Raw genomic sequence first — 22,074 nt, 5'->3', positions numbered from 1 at the left:
TAGAAACAGTTTTTTCGTCACCTTCTCCCACTTCGAACTTACAGGTGCAGTTCGCCACACCACAAGGTCGTTGACCTTGAAATGAAACTTCCGGCGTTTTGCTTCCTGCTTGTCTCTTCTCTTCGCTTCCAGGACGAGCTTCGCCGAGATGAAATCATTGATTTCCTGGAAGCTTGGTGTGTGGTTATCTCCCATCTTGTCGCAAGTAGGGATGTAGTGATGCGGTATTACCTCCGACCGTACCAGACATATCGCTTCGTGCGGGGTAACTCCTGTCGACGTGTGCACTGTGTTATTCATAACGCATTCCACAAGCGACAGCTTGCCACACCAGCTCTGCTGCGCGTCGTGACAATAGACAGTAGATAGTAGATACATGTTATAGTGGCTTGGTTTAAACATACATATAGATCAATGAACTAATTAAACATTATGCCAATGTTTAGTTTAAATAATATTTGTAAGTTCTGCTGCAACAAATACAAAGGTTGCAAGTTGCAGCACAACAGTGTTGTTTTATGATGCAGCATAAATGCAGTGTGTTTTAACACAATTTTATTACCTATTTTGTTTTCTACTGCCTCTATTTTAACTCTACAACTTATTAAAAATAATAATTTTCCTCGAAACTTAAGTTATCCAATATATTACATTTTATTATGCCGTCGCCCGGGTTTTCGTGTTCGAGATCCGGCGGGGTTCCTAGCGGGAAGACTGTTTTATTACGTGAAACGTGTCCGGGAGGGCACAGGGCTAACTCGGTGATTAACCACGAGGTCGTTGGGTAGGAATGCCCCTGCGTGGCCCACTAGGAATGGCGGCGGTGGTCGTGATGTTAGGGATCCCTAATTACTGCTACACTACTGGCCCTACACAGCATTGCACGCTGATCCCTAACTGGGTTGGGGAGGTTCCACAAATAACGTACACGAGTCTGTTTTGCACTGTCGTATACACGTCGCGCACAGATTGTGCAGAGTGGACGTTTAATTAACGTTGGCAAATACACTTGCGGTTACAGTTACACTATTTCCCTATACAAAGTACACTATGATTACACTGGGCGCTCTGACGCGCCGTCCCTAAAATTAAGTCCTCACACCAGTCGTGGTTGAGGGGGAGAGTTTGATTCGTGTTGGCCAATCCCATAATTTGCGAACGGCGATGCACGGGCCCACCTGTGTGGACCGCGACTCGCTATGAAATTAATTAAAGTCTTCGATTAGATGTGGCCAGTGCCTGTTCACTTCGGCAGTTAACTGAAAGTCTGTTATTGCGGGAGTCGGCCCGTGCCGTATATTGCACTGCCCACGTAAAGCGTTGTGCGGGGAGTGTTATGTTTATGCGGCTGGGATAGGCCCTACACCGTAAAAGGATCGGGCGCACACGGGTAGTTGATTAAAAAAGGTTTTGGTGCGTGACTATATTTACCAGAATGAATTCAGTGTCGACTATGGCTGATGGCTCCCTGTGTGAGGCACGTCCGTCCCGGTCCGCGAGACGCTGGGTACTGGCGTCTGGCCCTGGCGCGACGGGAGGGGTGAGCATCCTCTCGCGCCAAGGTTTATAAAGTTCCGTTATTCGTAAAATATTATATTAATAACAAAATGTAAGTGGCTCTAAATTCACAAATTAAAAATTATCAATTAACCTAATACATATATATGTTTTGGAATTAGATTTAACATGTTTATATGAAATAAGTTTGAATAATCTGAGTCACACTGGAGACTGTTCGTCGCTTGATGACTGCTCCAGTGGCGAATGATACATAGAAATTTGGGGCGGTTTTAATAAGTTACACACTACGTTATTGAAACTAGGCTGAAGGCCGCAAGGGGAGCACTCAAAACTGTATTACTATAAAACCACACGTGAGTGACCCGGTCACTCCTACGTCGCACTTCCCTTGCATGGGGTTGTTAATTAAAAGTGATGTGATCATTAATGTGTGTTGAATTTACAATGTACGGGACTCGGGTTGTCTGGTCGATTAAGTCATGGGCTTTGATTCTACCTTTGTTCCACGGTGCTCGCCTGACTCGGGTGGGCCATGGCTAGGGGCGCGTTCCGTTAGCGGGGTCAGATACTGGCGGTTGCAGGTCGGGCTTTAGGGTGGCCTTCGGTCGGACGACGTCAACTCTGACTGTGCACTTAAAAAAAACCAGGGACTGGAAGTAACGCGCTACTAGTAACGACGTTATTTGTAACAGTTACTTTTTATGGTAACGATCGTGGTAACGCAATATATTAAGTTTTCAGTAACTGTAACTGTAACTGAATTACATTTTTCTGCCTTAAAGTAACGATAATTGTCGTTACTTCTTGCGTTACATTTTTAAAATGTATTTCTTATTGAACGAACAATGATTTGTTGATTTTTTCAATCCCAGAACGAAAATCCCGACGAGCATATTATTTGCGATGGTATTGCTTGTACTTGTAAAACTGCTGTTGGCTAGCCTGCGCTCGTATTTTGATTGTCATTTCTTTAATATTTGCGACATGCGGGTTTACTGCTGTGCTGTTTAATTAATTAACCTACCTTTGCACATGCGCGAAAGCAATGACAGAATCTAATGATGCGAGAAGCCGAGAAAGCAGTCCAGAATTTTCGTTGCCGTGGCCTTCATATTCTAATTTTTTCGAAGTTCGGTCGAGTGATAAAAATAACCTTATTGTGAAATGCTTGTTGTGTGGTGCTGCGAACAATTTTGTAGTGTGAACTAATTACTCAATGTAATTTAAAACCTATTTAAAAAATTTTAGTTTAAATAAACATATATCTTTACTAAACACAATATGTTTTATTAGCTTTAAATTAATTATAACAATATTACGTATCACATTTTTAGTATTTCACAAAGTAACTGTTAAAGTAACTTACAGTTACTTTTCTCATAACTGTAACTGTAACTGGTTTACTTTCAGTAGTGTAACTTGTAGTTGTAACAGGGTTACATTTCCAATGGAGTATTTGTAACTGTAACTGAGTTACTTTTTAAAAGTAACTTTCCGGTCCCTGAAAAAAACTTTTCCATAAGCTACACATAACATGTAAAACTATGTGTAGCAATATGTTTTCAGATGTAGTTACATCCTCAAACTTACCGAAAATGAATTATATGCAGTAAATTAAATTATAATGTATTTGAAATTGTTTTCTACATTAAACCCAATTTTAAGAATTGTCCTAGAAATATTAAGCCAATCACCATAAGATACCGTAAAACAACCACTTTACAGCGAAATAAGTTATTTTATGGTGCTTAAATAACAAACGAAGTATAACTTACATGATCTGTGCAGCATTTATGATACTGTACACAACAATGGAGCATTGTTAAATAAATAATTTTATTTACTTAATTATGTTTTCTATTTTGCAGATATGGTATAGCCATGTGGCGTACAAAGTAAAATATTTTTAACCAATTTTGTCAGCAAATAAAATTACAAGATAGCATGTTCGTTCCAGATCATACATAACAATTATTACAAATTGCTGTAATATTGCTATCATTCCTGACCATCAACCAAGATTCAAAAAGGAATACAAACAATTTTATAATTGGATTTAATATATTAAAATTATTACACACACCTAAACAAACAGAGAGAGAGAGAGAGAGAGAGAGAGAGAGAGAGAGAGAGAGAGGCAATGCAAACAACTTTTTGAAAATTTTTCTTCTGAATTACATTTTAAAAATTTAAAGCAGCATACAGTATTTATGATTGTTTAAAAATTCCTAATCAGAGGTGAATTGTAACGTGATATGTTATATTTATTCATTTATAATACCGCATAGGGCTGTGCCGGAAATTAGGTATTTCCTCATGTTTTTTTTAATTGTAATAATTTTAAAATGTTTTTGGAAATTTTATTTTCTGTAACATTTGGTTACAAAAGGGTGATTTACACTTTGTTAGGATGATGTACTCTACTTAGTCAAACTTTGCTGCAGTGGCTTGAGGCACCTTTTCTCGGGGGCTAATCTGATTTTTGCAAGTCTAAAGACGTCGTTTGCAGCCCGAATGACATTTCTCCCGCTTGCAGTCACGTCAGTGGTCTGTAATATTATTTCCCTGCATGACTAAATTTGCACACAACAGCTCTGGCCAAGTTTTTACTACTTCTCAGAGACCAGCATACATCAGGTCTTCCCGTAACGCATACGTCTTAGGTTCACTCATAGAAAGTCACGTCATGATGCGTTTTCCCATGCCGAGTGGTGTCGTTTAGTTCATCCTCTTACCCGCCCCTTAGAGTGTGTTATTGAAAGTTCATGAACCCAGCAGGGCGAGTGGCCTGAGTCAAGGCCGTTCAGCCGCCAGAATCGCGGTGCGATTTGGAGACACCCACGCCATCTTGACGTCGACCCAAGTGTCTCCCCTGCTCATAAAGTCCGTTATGCTGCGCCAACCCCTGATCCTCCCCTGCCCTGTGCAGTGATTATGTGTTATGAGGAACATACTTTTATATTTAATAATGTGTCAGGTATATTATCTTTATGTATTTTTTCCCTGTAAACTTTTGTAATTAATATTATACTTTTTCTAAAATATTATGAGATATATTTTACGTTGCTGTCACCGGGCGACGAAGACGAGGCCAACACACGGAAACTCTCCGATTGCTGCACATGTCGCGGAGTGGGGGGAGGACGGGCGGAGAGGCAGATGTGGCAGTAGAGGGGGCAGTTGGCATCTGGCGGCTGGACGAGGCGGTCGCAGGGTGAGACCCAGAGCCAAGAGCACTGACGGGTGAGATAGTGTCAAGGGCAATTGAGACTTCACGACCACCCGGGTTACGCGGCTTATCGTTTTTTAAATAGTTAAATTGTATATAAGGGTTTTTATTGTTTCTGTGAAATCAGACATTGCGTGGTTTGGCGGACACGGGCGTACCCCAACGAGACGGTCTCCACGTCTCCGGCGCTGGCATTCAGACTGACTTTGTTTCTTCGCTATCATTCAGGAGGGGCATAATAAGTTCTTCATACGTACGTATCGCGAGACCACGGGGGCAGCCCACATTTGGCACCTTCCCACCGAAACACGTGAAGCCGAGCTTCACTCCGCTGAGACAATGGGTGTTGAGCCGCGTGCAGCCCATGTAAAGGGAGCGTGTGAAAGACTAAGTAAAATGTTTTATCACAAACTGACGAACTTTCATTGTAGTACAGGTAGTGATAATTTCCCCCTGCCACAAAGGCCTGAACTCTGACCCGAGAATAGGACATAACCAGCTAAATCAAGGGGGGTGATATCCGTGTCTACGACAAGTGTCGCCCAACTTGTGTGGCCAATTTCTTAAGAAATTTTATGCCGGGCAGAGATGCGGCGCGGCAGGGCTGAGCGCGGGAGACGCAGCTGCGAGCGGAAGCGGGCGCGACAGGGCGGCGCGACAAGATAGATGCGGATCGAGTTGCGACGCGTCCCACGGCACTGGCGCTTAACAGAAGCCGGCTGCGACACCGAGAAGATAGCGATGGGAAGATAGCGTATGTCGACGGGACTGATAATGTCGGGAAAGTGCGAGTGGTGTGACTTACCGCATCGGGACGATAACTCCACGCGCGACGACACAGAGAGATCGTGTGCGTGTCTGTGGACCCGGGAGGTGAAGCCGGACACAGACGAGTGTGACAGGGACAGTAGCTGTGAACTAATGCACGCGCAGAGCAGGGACAGCAGCGAAATGGACGAACAAGCGATGACCAGTGCGGGTGTGACGGGCAAGGAGGGGAAAGTGGCAGACAGTGGACAAGGGGTAGCAGTGACGACCGGACGTAACGAGTTTCCCGTGGTGTTGCAAGTAGCGGAAAGGTCGACTCCGCTGCTGGAATTCGCGGGGGAAAAGCACGAAAATCCGCGAGCATTTATCCAGATGTACTGGGATGCACTGAGAGACGTACCGCGGAACACCTGGGCAATTAGAGTGAGCGAACAACGGCGAGGGCGGGCCTTACTGTGGTGGACTGAAACGGGCGATTTCCTAGCAGACTGGGAAAAAATTCGAACGGACATTCGAGCGCAGTTTCGACGTACATCTCGCGCGAACACAGTGCCAACAGACACTACACTGCGAAGTTCAAGGCCGGGATGAAAGTGTCGAGGCTTTCATACACAAGAAGGCACGGTTGCATCGCGAACTGAACCCGAACGTACCCGTGAAACAAATCAGTCCCGTCATCTGTGAATTAGTGCTACCAGAACTGAGACTGTTTTTGAGGGGACTGGCGGACCGGGATCTAATAGACTTTGTGGAAATAGCCCGGGGGGTGGAGCAAGATCTGTGTAGACTTAGAAGTGTGCACGCATCGCAGGAACGGGGCGGCGGGGTACACATACAGGAGCGGGTGGAGACCGAATAGGCACTGGCAGCGGTTCTATATGTATCCGCGCCGACAACAACGGACATGCGGAGACAAAACAAACCAGCACCGCCCATCCCGGAAAGCCAGGAGTCGAGGCGTCAGAACAGAGGGGGAGACGGCAGGATACCACCACATTGCCTATACTGCCGCAATGTAGAGTATCATTGGCACACCGAGTGTCCGACCAAGGCCAGACTGTGGGAGAAGATGGCGAGAGAAGGACGTCAGCCGGGAATCGGACAGTAGAGGACAGTGACTCAGTCGGACACTGCCCCATAGAGACTGGACATTCCGACGCAATCAGAACACCATCGCCGAAAAGGGACGTCGCAGCAACGCCACCCAGCTTAGCCGCACAAGCAAGGACGGGCAAATCAACACCAGCACGGCAGGAACCACGGCCGATACGGAGCCATGATGGACGTCGGACGCGGACACCGGCACCGCCCCCCACCTGGGGCATGAGGTGTCCCGCAGCAACATCGACTCCGAGGGGAACACCGCTACAACCCACATCCACATCGAGACGGCTGCCACGTGAGGCGCGACCGCCGACGCGGAGCCGGACGCCGCACCTGCCTGGCTGGGACAGCTGGGAGACGGCGCAGCGCAGCTGCTGCGGGTACCTGTCTGCCTGGATGGGCGGCCCGTCCACGCCCTGGTGGACACGGCGGCGAGCCACACATTCGTCGCCGCCCATCGGGAGCTGGACGCCCAGCTGTTGCCCGGGGAGGATGTCATCCAGCTGGTCACGGAGGGAGTAAACGCGCTCAAGTCTGGGTGCGTGCGGTAACCATCGCAGTACGAGACAAGCTTAGTCAGACCACCGCATGGATGGACCAAGGCTTGCGCGAGGACCTGATCCTGGGGCTGCCCTGGTTGATCCAGGAGGATGCAGCGATCGACATCGGCGATGGTAAGCTGCATGTGGGCCGGCAAGGGCGACGTACTCTGTACGCTGTCGGACCACCACAACCACTTCTGACGCCCCCATCCATAGGTCTGGCAGGGATCTGCAATGAGGTGCCGCCCGAATACATTCACCTCTTTGAGGAGGTGTTGGAGCAGCAGCCGCAGGTGTTTGCAGAGGCGGACCTCGTGCGGCGCACGATGTACGCAGAACACAAGATTCCGACTCGGCCCCATGCCCCTATTTTTGTAAAACCGTTTGAGTTAGGTCCAAGTGAGCGGCGGGTCATACAGGAACAAATTAAGGACATGTTACATACTGGAGTCATAGAACCTAACGAGTCCCCGTACAATAGCACCATTGTTATGGCAAAGAAAAAAGATGGCTCACAAAGATTTTATGTGAACTTTAAGCCTATTATATCTGTGACTGTTCCTGACCCGCCGCCGCTAATTAACATAGCTGATGCCCTGGCTGGCCTGGGGAGGGCAAAGATTTTCACTTCACTTGACCTAAATTCCGGGTACTGGCAGGTGCCAGTTTGCCCGGAGGACCGCCCCAAAAAGGCAGTCACCGCTCCCGACGGCCACAGATTCCAGTTCTGCGCCATGCCGTTCGGGCTAATGGAAACTCCTGCAACGTTTCAGGCCATGATGGTCCGTGTCCTGGACGGGTTTGTTGGCGACTTTGTCACAGCCTACCTGGACGATGTGATTGTCTGGTATGACACGTGGGAGGAGCATGCGCAATTTTGTCTCTGGTCTTAGAGCGACTGGCCAGACATGGATTAACCTGAAATCCAAGTAATTGCCATGTCGGGGCGGCAGAGCTGCAGTTCCTGGGGCACCTTGTCAGTGCGGACGGGTGCCGGCCACTGCCCGAACACCTGGACCTGATTGCGACAAAACCAGTACCCAAGACACAGAAACAACTGCAGAAGCTCATGGGGCTACTAAATTGGCTTAGGTCATTCATCCCAGACTTCGCCACCGTGACAGCCCCAATGACTGACCTACTATCACCTAAGACAAAGTACCAGTGGACGGAGGCGGCAGACCGCGCACTGACCGCGGTCAAGAGTTTGATCCGCGACTGTCGTACTTTGGCGAGACTGACCCCGGACGAGCCCCTGTACCTGCAGACTGACGCCAGTCAAGTAGGTATGGGGGGCTGCACTGTACCAAGTCGGGCCCGACAACAAGCGGCGCTTGATTGAGTATGCCAGCGCGAAGTTCGGCCCGGCCGCGCAGATGTACAATGTCAACGAGCAGGAATCCTTGGCCGTGGTGTGGGCGTTTGGCCGCTACCGGCACCATCAGGAAGGATGTAAATTCACCCTGCGCACTGACAACCAGTGCTTGAAGTGGCTCAATACCATGCAAGGACGGAAGTCCAAGTTTGCGCATTTGGGCCATAACACTGCAGAATTACGACCTCCAGGTGGAGCATTTCCCGGGAAAAGTGAACCAGCTGGCCGACGAGCTCTCTCGACACCTGGACACGGTAGTAGAATACGAGGACGAGGGCAGTTGGGACGACCTTGTACCACCAGAGGGCAGAAGACACGACGCCGCGGCCGTCAACGCACCCGCAGTACTGTACGCTACAGCACAGCCCGTGCCGGAGGCGAATCCAGGGCCGGTGGACACAATGCATGACCTGGTGAAGGCCATAAAACAGACCCAGGTGGGGGACGCAGACACACTGACGATGAGGGATTCATGTGAGGCAGAGTTCTCGCCGTTTCAGCAGTGCGTGGACGGAGTCGTGCAGACCCGGAGTCCAGGGGCCATGGGGACATGTTGCACGTACGTACCAAAGGGGGCACGAGCCGCTGTGCTTACATTTTTTCACGATCACATTTTAGCTGGACACCCCGGGGCTGACCAAACAATAGAGGGGGTACGCAGGTCATTCCATTGGCCGGGGGTGACGCATGATGTCCGTGATTACGTCCACCAGTGCCAGACGTGTCAACAATGCAAGGTATAGAGGTCAGACGGGGAGGAGAAACAGCGACCCCGCCACCCACACCAGCCATTCCAGACGGTAGCACTGGACATCATGGTACCATATCCCCGGACAGCCAAAGGGAAACCGTTCCTGGTTGTCATGACCGATATGTTCACGCACTGGGTGGAGGCGTACCCAGTATCCAATGTGAGATCAGGTACACTGGTGGCGCTGTTGGAAGGGGAGGTGTTTCCCCGGTTTGGCTATCCGGCTGTGCTGTTGAGTCACAACAGGGGACAGTTCAGTGGTGCCCGCTGGCGGGAGGTATACAGGAAGTGGGGGGTCGAGCACCACACGACCCCCACGTACACTCCCCGCGCCAACCCAACCGAGAGACGGAACCAGGAGGTCAAGGCTCAACTCCATCTCCGGTTGGGGAACGATCACACAAAGTGGGATGTGCATATACCTAACTTGCTTTATTGTCTAAAACGTCGGACCAACGCTGCTACCGGGTACTCGCCTGTGGAGCAGGTCCAGGGCCAGAACCTGGCCCTGCCAGGCGAGTGCCGGGTGGCTGCCGCGGTGACGGAGGGGGAGCTGGGGGAGGCCCTCAGGACAGAGTTGTCTGTCATGCGGGAACAGGCACGTCAGCGCCAAAAGGCGTACGTCAAAAGACGACACCGGTGGCGGGACGTCCTTCTCCGCCGCTGGAACCCGGTGACATGGTGCATGTGCGGCAGCACTACCTGTCGTCCAAGGCTAATAACTTCAATGCAGGGCTGCCTCCTAAGTGGTCAAAGCCAAGGCAGTTCGTCTACAAGTTCGGGCCCACGTCGTACCTGGTACAGACGCCGAGCGGACAACCTGCAAAGATACACAGGTACGAACTTCGGCTGGCGGAGTCAGGGACGACAGAGGTGCAAAGGGAGTCACAGGGGAATAGGAGGAAGGCGCTCTCTGTGGACCGGGAGGAGGAGACACCACGTAGAGGTGAGCGGGGGAGTTTTGGCCAGGGCAGACGCGGGGTGCAGAGGGGCGTTGACGCCGTGACACACGAGAGCAAAGAGCGAGCTTTAGCCGCGCGGACAGAGGACACGAGCCCCGGGAAGGAACCGGACAGGAGCCCACAGGCTAGTGGAGAAGGGGTAGTGTGTGAGAAGGGGCGGGGTCAAAGGCAGGCATCCCCGCGTCATTGTAAAGCGGAGCAGGTGGCGTGTCTTAAGGGGCAGGAAGGGGAACACGACATAGGGCGGGCACTTAAACTGACAGGTGATGAAGGTGAGGAGATTGAGATTACGGAAGTGGAGGAGAGGGACATTTAAGCGTGGCCGTCGAGCCACGAGCTGGCGGGGAATGAGCGAGAGGGACCCATCACGGAGCCAGAAACGGACAGCGAAGACACGTAGTCGTTAGGGGACTGGTACAGCCCTATTTGGCCAGTGGATGTCAGCCTGGCTACCTCCAGTTTTACGGTTTCCGTTACGTAGCCGTAGTCGGAAGGGGAGGAGTCGGAAGTGAGTAGGTCAGTCCAGGGGAGGAAGAACCCGCCCTGCCGACGACAGGCGCCTGTGCAGATGTGTTGTCCGGCGAGTCCTGATGAAGGGGGTCATGACTACACGGTGGTACCGGTGGGAATCCTGGTAGACACGTCGTGCGACGTATAGGACGAAGTTGTCCAGGGGTCCACGACGTCAGGGGAGGGGCTGGGACCCGCAGTACAGGGGGACGAGACAGGGAGGCCTTCCGGGCGCAGAGGGCGCCGACCTACCTGAAGGACTACGCATACCACCCACTACCAACTCAGACAACCACCCGTGATAAGACGCTACGCATCAGCGTAATGAACCTGCTGCCCTGGTTCGTGCAGAGGGGTGACACAGACAGGACATCCCTAGGACGGCCAGCTGGCATGCAGCACGTACCCGATTGTGACTTGTAAATATGTTCTTCATGGTAGAGGAGCGTTGGTGCACAAAGCGGCTTCGTTGAGGGGGGGGGGGGGGGGGCATTTGACATCGACCCAAGTGTCTGCCCTGCTCATAAAGTCGGTTATGCTGCGCCAACCCCTGAACCTTCTCTGCCCGTGCAGTGATTATGTGTTATGAGGAACATACTTTTATATTTAATAATGTGTCATGTATATTATTTTTATGTATTTTTTTTCGGTAAACTTTTGTAATTATTATTATACATTTTTCTAAAAAATTATGTGATATATTTTACGTTGCTGTCTCTGGGCGACGAAGCCGAGGCCGACACCCAGAATCTCTCTGAGCGCTGCACGTGTCACGGAGTGGGGGGAGGATGGGCATAGAGGCAGATGCGGCAGGAGAGGGGGCAGTTGGTATCTGGCGGCTGGACGAGGCAGTCGCACGGTGAGACGCAGTGCCAAGAGCACCGACGGGTGAGATAGTGTCAAGGGGAATTGAGATTTCACGACCACCAGGGTTACGCGGTTTATTGTTTTTGTAAATAGTTAAATTGTATATACGGGTTTTTCTTGTTTCCGTGATATCAGGCATTACGTGTATCGGCGGACACGGGCGTACCACAACGAGATGGTCTCCACGTCTCCGGCACTGGCATTCAGACTGACTTTGTTTTTTCGCTATCATTCAGGAGGGGCATAATAAGTTCTTCATACGTACGTATCGCGAAACCATGGGGGCAGCCCACACTTGGCGCCTACCCACCAAAACACATGCTGCCGAGATTCACTCCACGGAGAGAACAGGTGTTGAGCCACGCTCAGCCCATGTAAAGGGAGTGTGTGAAAGACTAAGTAAAACGTTGTATAACAAACTGACGAACTTTCATTGTAGTACGGGTAGTGATAATTTCCACCTGCCACAAGGCCTGCACCCTGACCCGAGAATAGGACATAACCAGCTAAATCACGGGTGGTGATATCCCTGACTACGACAATCTAACGTACTCCTTTAGAACTATGCACCTCGTGGCTGACCAGAGAAAGGCCACCAGCGCTCCCTGTGCGCTTGAGATGAGTACTTCCATTCCCCTTCCCAATTAGGCTGCCAGAGCACAGCACTGGCTACAGCATAAGAACACAGGCATCACCACCTCGACCTGTCTAGAGTCGATAGGCGGTGGTTTTTGGAGTTGCCCTCTAGACAGCGCTGTGATCGCGCGAAGTTCGAGTTAAACACTCGAGTTGTGTTTTTGTTCTCTCCCCGCCCTTTCAGGCATATTCGGCTATCCTCGGTACACCCCCACTCTCCAACATTTGCTCCAGGGGGGAACACCGGTTTTTAATTAAGAGACTTTCCACACACACCGACACTTCGGCGCACGGGTCCTTTTTGGCTGGCACTACTGTAATCGTCAACACTTGTCTCTGCCAAGAAGAACGCCATCACTTGTAACATGTAGTCAACAGACTACAAGGGATGAACTCCCTAATTTAGATAGAATGGTTTAGCCGGCCAGTAGAGCAAGTAGGGAAGTTCGGGTTAGATTTCAAGCAGCGTATCTGGCAGGGCATGCGGGGGCAGAGTACCCACGACCCAGTGGCGAAGGGTGAATTTCAAAGTGGGGTAACCAAGTATGTTCACTGTCACCCCCTATTAAGGTGGGGGGCCCGGAGGTCCACCCCCGGAAAAATTTTATTTCAAGGTTCAAATTGGTGCTATTTAAGCGGTTTAACGTATCTCTTTTGTAGGAAATTTAATGCTCTTTAATTTTGTATCAAAATAGTTTTTTTTGTTAAAACCTTTAGTTTGGAAAATACTTAAGGCCGAGATCCATAGTTTTGCAAGCACGACGGAAATTATTTATCCCACGAATAGCACTGTCGGTAAAAAAATTGTAAATTACAGCATTATAAGATCAATCTTTGATTTTTGCAATTGTGGTAGAAAATATTTTATCAAAAAATTATTTGTTACTAAATTGTAATTAAGAAATTTTTAAAACGACGTATTTCATATTTATAAGAACTGTACACGGTCTTTATTTTACATACAAATCAAATTGAGTATCCTTTACAATTCCTGTAGCCCAAAACTGAAACATTACGTACAGAATTTAAATAATTTTAGTTTAAAACTTGTCATGTAACAGACGCGTGTAGCTCGTGAAATGGACGAATGATGTGTTAGTTCAGCTTTACGCCGCTAGACGTCAGGCACGATGAGTTTAGAGTTTGCCCGCTAGATGTCCCAACTATCGCAGAGGATTTCTGTAGGGAATAAAATTTATTTTAAACTTTCGACTTCAAAACTTGTTTCGGTGACAGTAAGTCGTTGTGTTTTGAAAATAGAAATAAGCCAATTGAAAACTCTTCCATTTCCTTCGAACTATATTGAGCAATGAAACATCTATATCCTAATATTGCACAGATATGATTTAACTCAGGAACCTTCAGCTGGGGCTGCTGTAGGTGTGGCAGCAGTAGCCTCGAGCGGCGCGACCTTCAACCGTCTCGGGGATTTTGGGTGGCGAGGTTGGTTCCCTCCCCCCACCCTGGCTTGAAAAGTACTGCTGTTGACCTGAAGAAGGAAGATGAAGATGGTGCAACGTCAGGCTGCCTTTCGCACCGAGAGCCAGCAGTTCGAGCCGGTTTACTGGCTCGTCTGCCCGCTTCTGTCTTAACTGTGGCTGCCTGGGCAGCTGTGGCTGGGCTGACGTGAAGTCGCCCGCCCCTGGGGGCGCATGCGCCCCTGGCCAATAATAACCAGGAGCTCCCAACTTTAAATGCGGGCCGCAAGGCCCAAGCACCCAACTCCACCAAGGTTGATTTTTCAGCCCCTCCAACTCTTCTTACCTGGACCCTTCTTCCTCTTGTCCAGTAGTTACCTGCTTGCTTAATGCATGTTAATTGATCCCCGCATGAACCGGCCCAGGGTTTTCCCTGTGTCTATGCAGGTTTTACCTGGGCCACACTTAGCTAGCTTTTAAGCTAGGCGACCAATGGGGCGTCAGTCATGGCGCCAATTGCAGCCATGGCTGGCCAATAAACCCCAATAAGCACATGATGCACGCGCCCTTGTCCTGCATGGTTAAAAACCCGCATGGTAGAGTGTATAGGCTTCGGCCTGAGACACACTTAGGTCCTCCCCTAACCTGGACCATCCCCTACACACTTAGAATTAACTTAGGCTAGGAAAAAAAAAAAAAAAATATGATTTAACGAAACTCTGTAGAACTTTAATTGTAAACTTTTATTGAGACAAGATTTATTGTTTTTATGATTATAGTCATATTACGTGGATCAAACGTGACCTATTAAATGTCTTTTCTTTATTTTACTTTTTACAACAACACGCGTCCTCTTTCGCCCCATGGTCCGCTCTGTAGGTATCAGGTCACGCAATATTTTGAATGTTATTGTAATTTTGGCAATTTAAAATTTGTGATTAATGTGTAGTAAAGTATTTTTTAATTTTTATAATTATTATTTTTTTTTAGTTGGTTGGTTTTCTAATGGTATATACGTTCCTTTATTTCCTATAATAAAGTCATATTTTACTACTGGAATCTTTCCATAATATCTTCAAATTGCAATAACTATTTCTCTGCATGAGAAAGGTAATAAATCAAATATATAAAATTAACGTCTGATAGCAGTTATGTCTTGTTTTGCAATAATATTTGAACAATGTGTTGAAATTATATGTATGAAAATTACAAAATACTATCAAATTTACAACAGCTAGAAGCACTGAAACAGCTTTTGCTGATTTTTGTTATAAAAGATACCGATACAAGGCAATTGATGATGAATCGATAGGAATTTTTTGTAACGCATCTAACACGATTTGACACGATTAATCAAAATATAATGTTGAATAAAAAACATTATTTTAACTGGGAATAGTTTAAAAACACACAAATTATTTCAGTTTTATCTTAATGACATGAAGCATATAGTACCCAGGGCCGCAACTAGGGGGGAGCAAGCGGGGCATACGCCCCGGGCGCAAAGCTGTGGGGGCGCCGAAATCGCTTGCATTGTAATTCCTTCCTACTACAACTGGTAACTGGTAAAAAGTTTTTTTAAATTGCATGCCAGGAATGTCTAATCTGATTTACAATATAACGTCTCAACATATATTTAATGAACAAGTCTAGTGATTATACGGACTACTTTATGGACATAGTGGGTTCATGCATGGAAGGTACAGTAGCACAGATACTGTTACATGTAGGTATGGAAGATGCTTAAATAGCACCATTTTTCCGTGGGAGGGCCCCCGGACCCCCAGCTTTATTGGTGTGGTATGTGCAAAAAAAGAGTGGGGGGGGGGGGGGGGCGCATGAATCCATTCATGCCCCGGGTGCCAGAGACTCTAGTTGCGGCCCTGATAGTACCCATTCTGCTCAGCCTGAATGATTAGGTCCACATTGTCAATTCTGATATCCAAACAACAAATATCGGGGTTGCCCAAGAAAGCATTGTCCAAACCTATTATTGAATACGTGAATGTTGCGGAAGAATCAGTAAAAATGTGTATCTCATTAGCTTTGTGGATGACGCCAACACAATTCCTTAAAAAAAAAAAAAAAAAAAAAAAAAAAAAAAAAATCTCAAATGTACGAATGTTTGTTTTAGATACTAATTAGAAGATTTTCGATAAATTGTATCATATTTGGTAGTGAATGGTAGTTAAGAAATGTTCTATTCTTTAGCCACTGTTTTTTTTACAATCCCTTACAGTATTGGTTGGTTGTATAAAGTATTATTTCAGACTAAAGTTGTAGAGACTATTTATTAAGTTTGCAGAAAATAAGAATGTATTTTATATTTTATGTGGCAAGAATGTTATAATTTTTGTTTGTTTTTCAATTCTAATCGTTTGAACTCCCTGCAACAATGTTTAGACTTATCAAAAATAGTTTTATAAACATTTTCTAGAACACATTTAAAGTTTACAAACAATTTGAACTGATTTGATGGCGTGCCTGCTAAGGAAGTTAAGAAATTCTTTTGTCCTCTGAGCCATTTTTATTTAACCTTGCAGTTATTTTGACAAAAGGTTTTTGGTATAAATTAAACGAGATATATAATAACTCTTCATACGGATGCGCGGGTTATAGCAATTGTCCTATTTAAAAAAATTAACCTTCCCCATTTCTGCCCCATTGGTCAGATATTTTCCATTAACAAACTCGACCAAGATTTCTCATTGTTTTTTTTCTTCATTAATTTGGAAATGTTTCGTGCAAAATTACGTAGTTATCGTGTTCATAAAATTTTATGTATGTTATATATATGCATATATAATGTTTTGAGATGATGATTATGGGGACACTAAACTATGTAACGAAAAAGTTTGTAGAAATTTTCCGGAAGTCACACAGTGGTAACTGCTACAATAGGAAGTCTTTCTCCGAAATCTACCCAACTCTATAAAAAAAAAATCACTTTTATTTCAATGATTTAAAGGCTAGCAAATTCATGCCAATACATTTGCATACGAACAGCATTTTTTATAATCACTCTATTAGTTGCGGCATTAATTTTTAGAGTTATAAACAAATCCAAGTTAAACAAAACAAAAATGAACAGTAAGTATTTAAATGAATAAACCACTTCAGTCACTACCGAAAACTATTTAAATCGTTAAGATTCATCCTGTTCCTTATATTTTTATCTTTGTATCCATTTTATATATCAAAACAACATGGAAAAAAAACTTCATTATCGATCCAGAAACAACCAAAAAATACACTTGCAGAGAACCACAAAAAATACTGCCTTAGCAAGTGTTTCCGCAGTGGATTTAAACTTATAATAGCTTTCGTGTTTCATAAAATCAATTTTAAACTCTATTAAATTAAATTAATTCTTCTAGATAAATTGAAGTTTGTAAGGCCGTGTCCGTATTCGCCTGAAGTATATAATACTATACGTACTTGTCCCTGGAAGTGAAATCACAAGGGCTGCATAACTGAAAGTTAAGTAAATTCAAGTACGCAAGTAAATAAATCTGTGTACTTCTCACGTACTTCCAGTTGAAAAATCGTCACCATTTTGTAAAACGATTTTAGGTTATATTTGATTTTAAAAATTTAAGAACTCTTAAAAAACATTAATAATTTTTATTATAAATTTGATGAAAACATTATTTATACACGTTTACAAATAAGTTTAAACAATTACATGCACATGCACAGCCTACCGTTGGTAACTACAAAACGTAGGTAAAATAATAAATTAAATTGCCATAAATTCGCGGGACAGTAATTAAGTGTTATATGACTATTTTCGGCTAAAAACATTTTTCTCAATAAAAATTGTGTGCAAAAATAAAATGTAAACATCCTTTTTGGCTAGATATTACCATGTGAAGAGGCCAAACATTGAACCTGTCCAGATTCGTCAAGGGCAAGTGAAGTACGCAAGGTTGCAAGCTCATAACTACATAACTTTAGTTCGGATCGGCCTAAATAAACATGTTAGTAGTAGTATTATAGTTTGGTTGCTCCGAGCCCTGGCTTCAGGCTGAGGATTGAGGATGGGGTCAATGACCTATTGATCTGGCGTTACGGTGGCAATATTTGGTGTCAAAATTCCCCAAAAAAATTCATATTTGGAGGGAAAAATTCCCGTTTTGAGGGAAAATTTCTCGTTTTAGTTATCAAAACTGTCAACGGCTTTAAAATTCCTAAAAGTGGCTTAAATTCTTAGCGTCAAGACGTTCTAAGCCGTCGAGGTCATGACCTTGACAATTAGGATGACATCACCGCAATTCTGAATTATCTCGTAACTGTTGCAATTATAGTGTGTATAAAAATTAAACTAACTGGCTGTAGCGCACTCTAGCAAACGTAAACAAGATGACGACTGTGATGTCGTAATCCAAGATGGTGGGCGTGACGTCATACTAGCGGGCTATATATATGTGTGTGTGTGTGTGTGTGTGTATATATATATACATATATATACATATATATATACCTATATATACACTTTAGCATTAGTGGTGGGAAGTCATTCTGATGGCGGCTTACATGGAGGAAGGATGGGTCGCCATTTTTTTTATTTTTTGCACTCACCGGGTTAGAACCGAGGACTCCGAACTTCATTTTGTAAGTGCGTTTTTAAATAATACTTTATTAAATATTGATTAAATTTTTTATAAATTTTGAATCTTTTCTTATTAAAATCTGAAAATAAATACGGATTCTCAAGATGGTGGTAGTGATCTCATAATCCAAGATGGCGAAGTGATATTATTTAAATTTTTATTTTTTATAAATTTTAATAACGTTAATGCATTTTTTGGACAATAATTACTGTATTTCAAGATGGCGGCCGTAACAAAAATTGCAAAGATCTATAATTCAAGATGGCGGGCGTAAAGAAAAGTGAAATGATGGCGTTATACACATCCATTATGGCGGGCATAACGAAACATGCAACAGTTCTGGAATCCAAGATGGTGGCCGTAACGATATGTGCAATGGTGTGTTTAAATATTTTTTATTTAAATTTTGTTAATTAAATTATTTAATAAATTTTAAATTTTTTGCCGATTTTATAGCATAAAAATGACGTATTTTCAAAATAGTAGGCGTACTGATAATTGCAACAGTTACGACATAATTCACAATGGCGGTGATGGTATCCTAATTGACAAGGTCATGACTTCGGCAGTTTAGAGCGGCTTGACGCTAAGGAATTTAAGCCGCTTTTTGGAATTTACAAGCCGTTGACATTTTTGATGACTAAAACGGGAAATTTTTCCTCAAACGGGAATTTTTCCCTCGAATTAGGAATTTTTTTAAAAGGAATTTTGAGTCATTTTTGAGGAATTTTGACACTAAAAATGGCCGCCGTGACGTCAGAGAAATCGGTCTCATACGTTTATGCCCTTATATATTCTTGATTAAAAAGTGACAATGTATAATGACAGGGCCCATAGCATAATTATGTATACCAGTTGCGGAAAATGTAATGTAATGATACTTGTATATATAAGAAAAAATATAATTTTTCTCATTAATTTGCAATGGATGTGTAATTATTTTACTACAAAATTTGTCTAATACATTGCTATTTAATAAATAATTTGTCCTCTAGTTGTTTTATTTTCATTTGTCCAAAGACATTTAATTATATACTAAGCTTACTAATTTTTACTTTTTCTCAATTTTTCTTTATTATGCAATTTTAAAATGTAAATTTGGTATGCAGCAATTACAATTTCTAAAACGTGAATATAAATTACTATAAAACTACGTCCATGACTTATATTTATTGTACTAGTATTCCTCGCTCCTAATCACTTAGACTCTGGTTGATTTCCGTGTATTACATCAGTGGTCGTAATTTATGCACGCCTTTTTTCTACTTACCTGATCCAGGTTCAGATCTGAAGCAGTGTTTTGCATGTGGTAACGTGTCAATTTTTTTTTTTTTTTTTTTTTTTTTTTTTTTAAACGGTTTGGGAAGGGGAGAATTACTACTCTTCGCGTATCACTTTATCTAGCCACCTCTGAAATATTATTTTGTTACCTACGACGAATAGCCTACTCCCTACATATGTTCATTCAGACACTTCTGACTGGGTAGCGAAGGCGGTTTGTGGTAAAGGTCTGTGACCCTTTCAGAGTTAAATTTTAATTATAGAAATATTAATTATTAATTACAACATATGTTATTTCATGCTTGTCCGACCTGCAGTACATAAATACCTACAAGGAGAACTACCGGTGATGGTTGATGTCACCCGTAGGGATAGCATGAAGGTGCTCTCCATTTCATCAGACGCGACCGCCAATATTTATGTTGCAATTATAAATTACTACACGATACCATATTTTGTAAATTTTAATTATGTATTTTTAAAAGAAATTTTTTTGACGAATGCCAGGGTCATTGAGCAACTAATGACATAGATTTCAAACATCATACATGATAAATAAAAATGAAGGGGTCATCGAAAGCCACAAGCTGCAGGTAGGCTAAAAGCAAACCAAAAAATGCTTCAGCTCTATCCTCGTCTGTACATACTTACATGCATAATACATTCAAACAACTAAAATTAGTGCAATAAGCGGCAATATTTTGTGGACATATATTCAACTACAAATATAAATTGATTGTATAAAAAGGTCATTTTTATATCGTCGTACAGAAAACTATAAATTTTAATCATATACCCAAAAATATCACTTTACAACAGAAAGTCGCGTAATTAGATGTTCAATCATATATCTGTGGCAAAATGTGTAAAGGAAGAAAACCCATAAAAGCTCAAACCCTTTTTCGTACAGTATATAACAATACTTTTTTTTACGGGAAGGAAAACTGCATTACTGGCCAACCTCACTGATTGTAGTGGTCAGCTGTGTGCATAACTTGCAGAAGAGACCAAATCTGAGTTTCGCCACCAACCCACCGCGGTAAAATGTACAATATGTTTATCGTATAAGTGAAGTGTTCTTTATATTTGTTTGCATATGTATGCACAAAATTAATATTTATTATAATTCTGCTGGGTTGCATAAGGTTGCATACAGTTACCTACGGGTTTATAACTGAAATGTCAAATGTACTGAAAATAGTAATATTTATTCTCTTACGTGCTGAGGGTCGAGCGGTCGAAGAAGTCTGGGGAGAATTGACAGAGAAAACCGAGCGGAAATCTTACTTCTCTCCGAGGCAGGCAGTTGGCTGGCTTCCCCCACCCCCCTCAGCTCGTTGAAGAACATGACACCCCGCTGGGCTATAAGGAATTCTAAGAAAAGCGCGCTCTTTCCTCCTACTCCTCCACCCCCACCCCCCTCTTCCTACCATAGCTCATCCGTACAGCTAGTGCTCTCTATCGAGGATTTTGGAACTACGTGTGTTGTGTTCTTTCTTTGCGCGCTCGGGAGAAACTCAGGATCTTAGCCTTAAGCAAAAGCGATGAATTGTACCCTTAAACAGCCCTCCCACCTCCCATTCACCACCGATAAATGGGTTTATTAGTATGTTTTTCATCTATTTTTCTTTTGTTGCCTCGACTAATAAGGCGGCTTCCGCAGCAAAACAATTTTAAATGTCGATGAAAGCTAGGCCTAAGAGTTTCTCTTCAAAATGTTGTCAACATTTCATATATTACAATAAAATTAAAAAGCTGGTATGACTAAAACATGAGCAATCGTTGTTACACGAAGCAAGATATTTTAATCAGTGAAACAGTGAAAGATACGCTCGGAAACACATCACCAGCATACCTATATCAAAATTCACGAAATTATGATTTTGGTAGTCAATGCAATACATGTTAAAGTCACACAGAATTTAATAATCTTAACTCTCACTTTCAAGCATGAGCATGTATGGTCATTTTGTTAGGCTATTTCGCTTATTAGATTTGAAGTGTCTTTTGCACTGCACACCACTTGATTAAGCATTTGTTACCATACACGATATGTCTGGCGTGGGTCTACCTTGCAAAATTAAAACTCGGTTTTTGTTCGAAACTTTTAGCACCAAAAATGAAACAAGTAAATTTTCTAGAGCTGTAGCAAACCGTATGTATTCGGTACTGAGTAATGGGTGCACCATCTAGTAACGAGTAACGAAACGTTACACACGGATGCATTTCGTTACTCGTATTTTTTGTATGTTTTACGCATGCGTGCGCATATTCGATGAATTTACGTTACAAAGAACGATGTTTGTTTATTAAGTAAAGTATAATTTGGAAATTCGTCGTTCAATTTTTTTTACTGTTTATTAAAGGTATTGTGTGTGTAGACAAAGTTTGAGATTGGAACAGAAACAACGTAAGAAAGTATTTTTTACAAATGAGGAATATATATGTTTATGTATGTATCGCGTATTTTCATGTTTTTTTGTTCTTATCTTAAAAG

This window comes from Bacillus rossius, chromosome 1 (genome assembly GCF_032445375.1).
Source record: "Bacillus rossius redtenbacheri isolate Brsri chromosome 1, Brsri_v3, whole genome shotgun sequence".
Classification (NCBI taxonomy): domain Eukaryota; kingdom Metazoa; phylum Arthropoda; class Insecta; order Phasmatodea; family Bacillidae; genus Bacillus; species Bacillus rossius.
The sequence above is the reverse complement of the archived record's forward strand: the minus strand, read 5'-3'. Positions refer to the sequence as shown.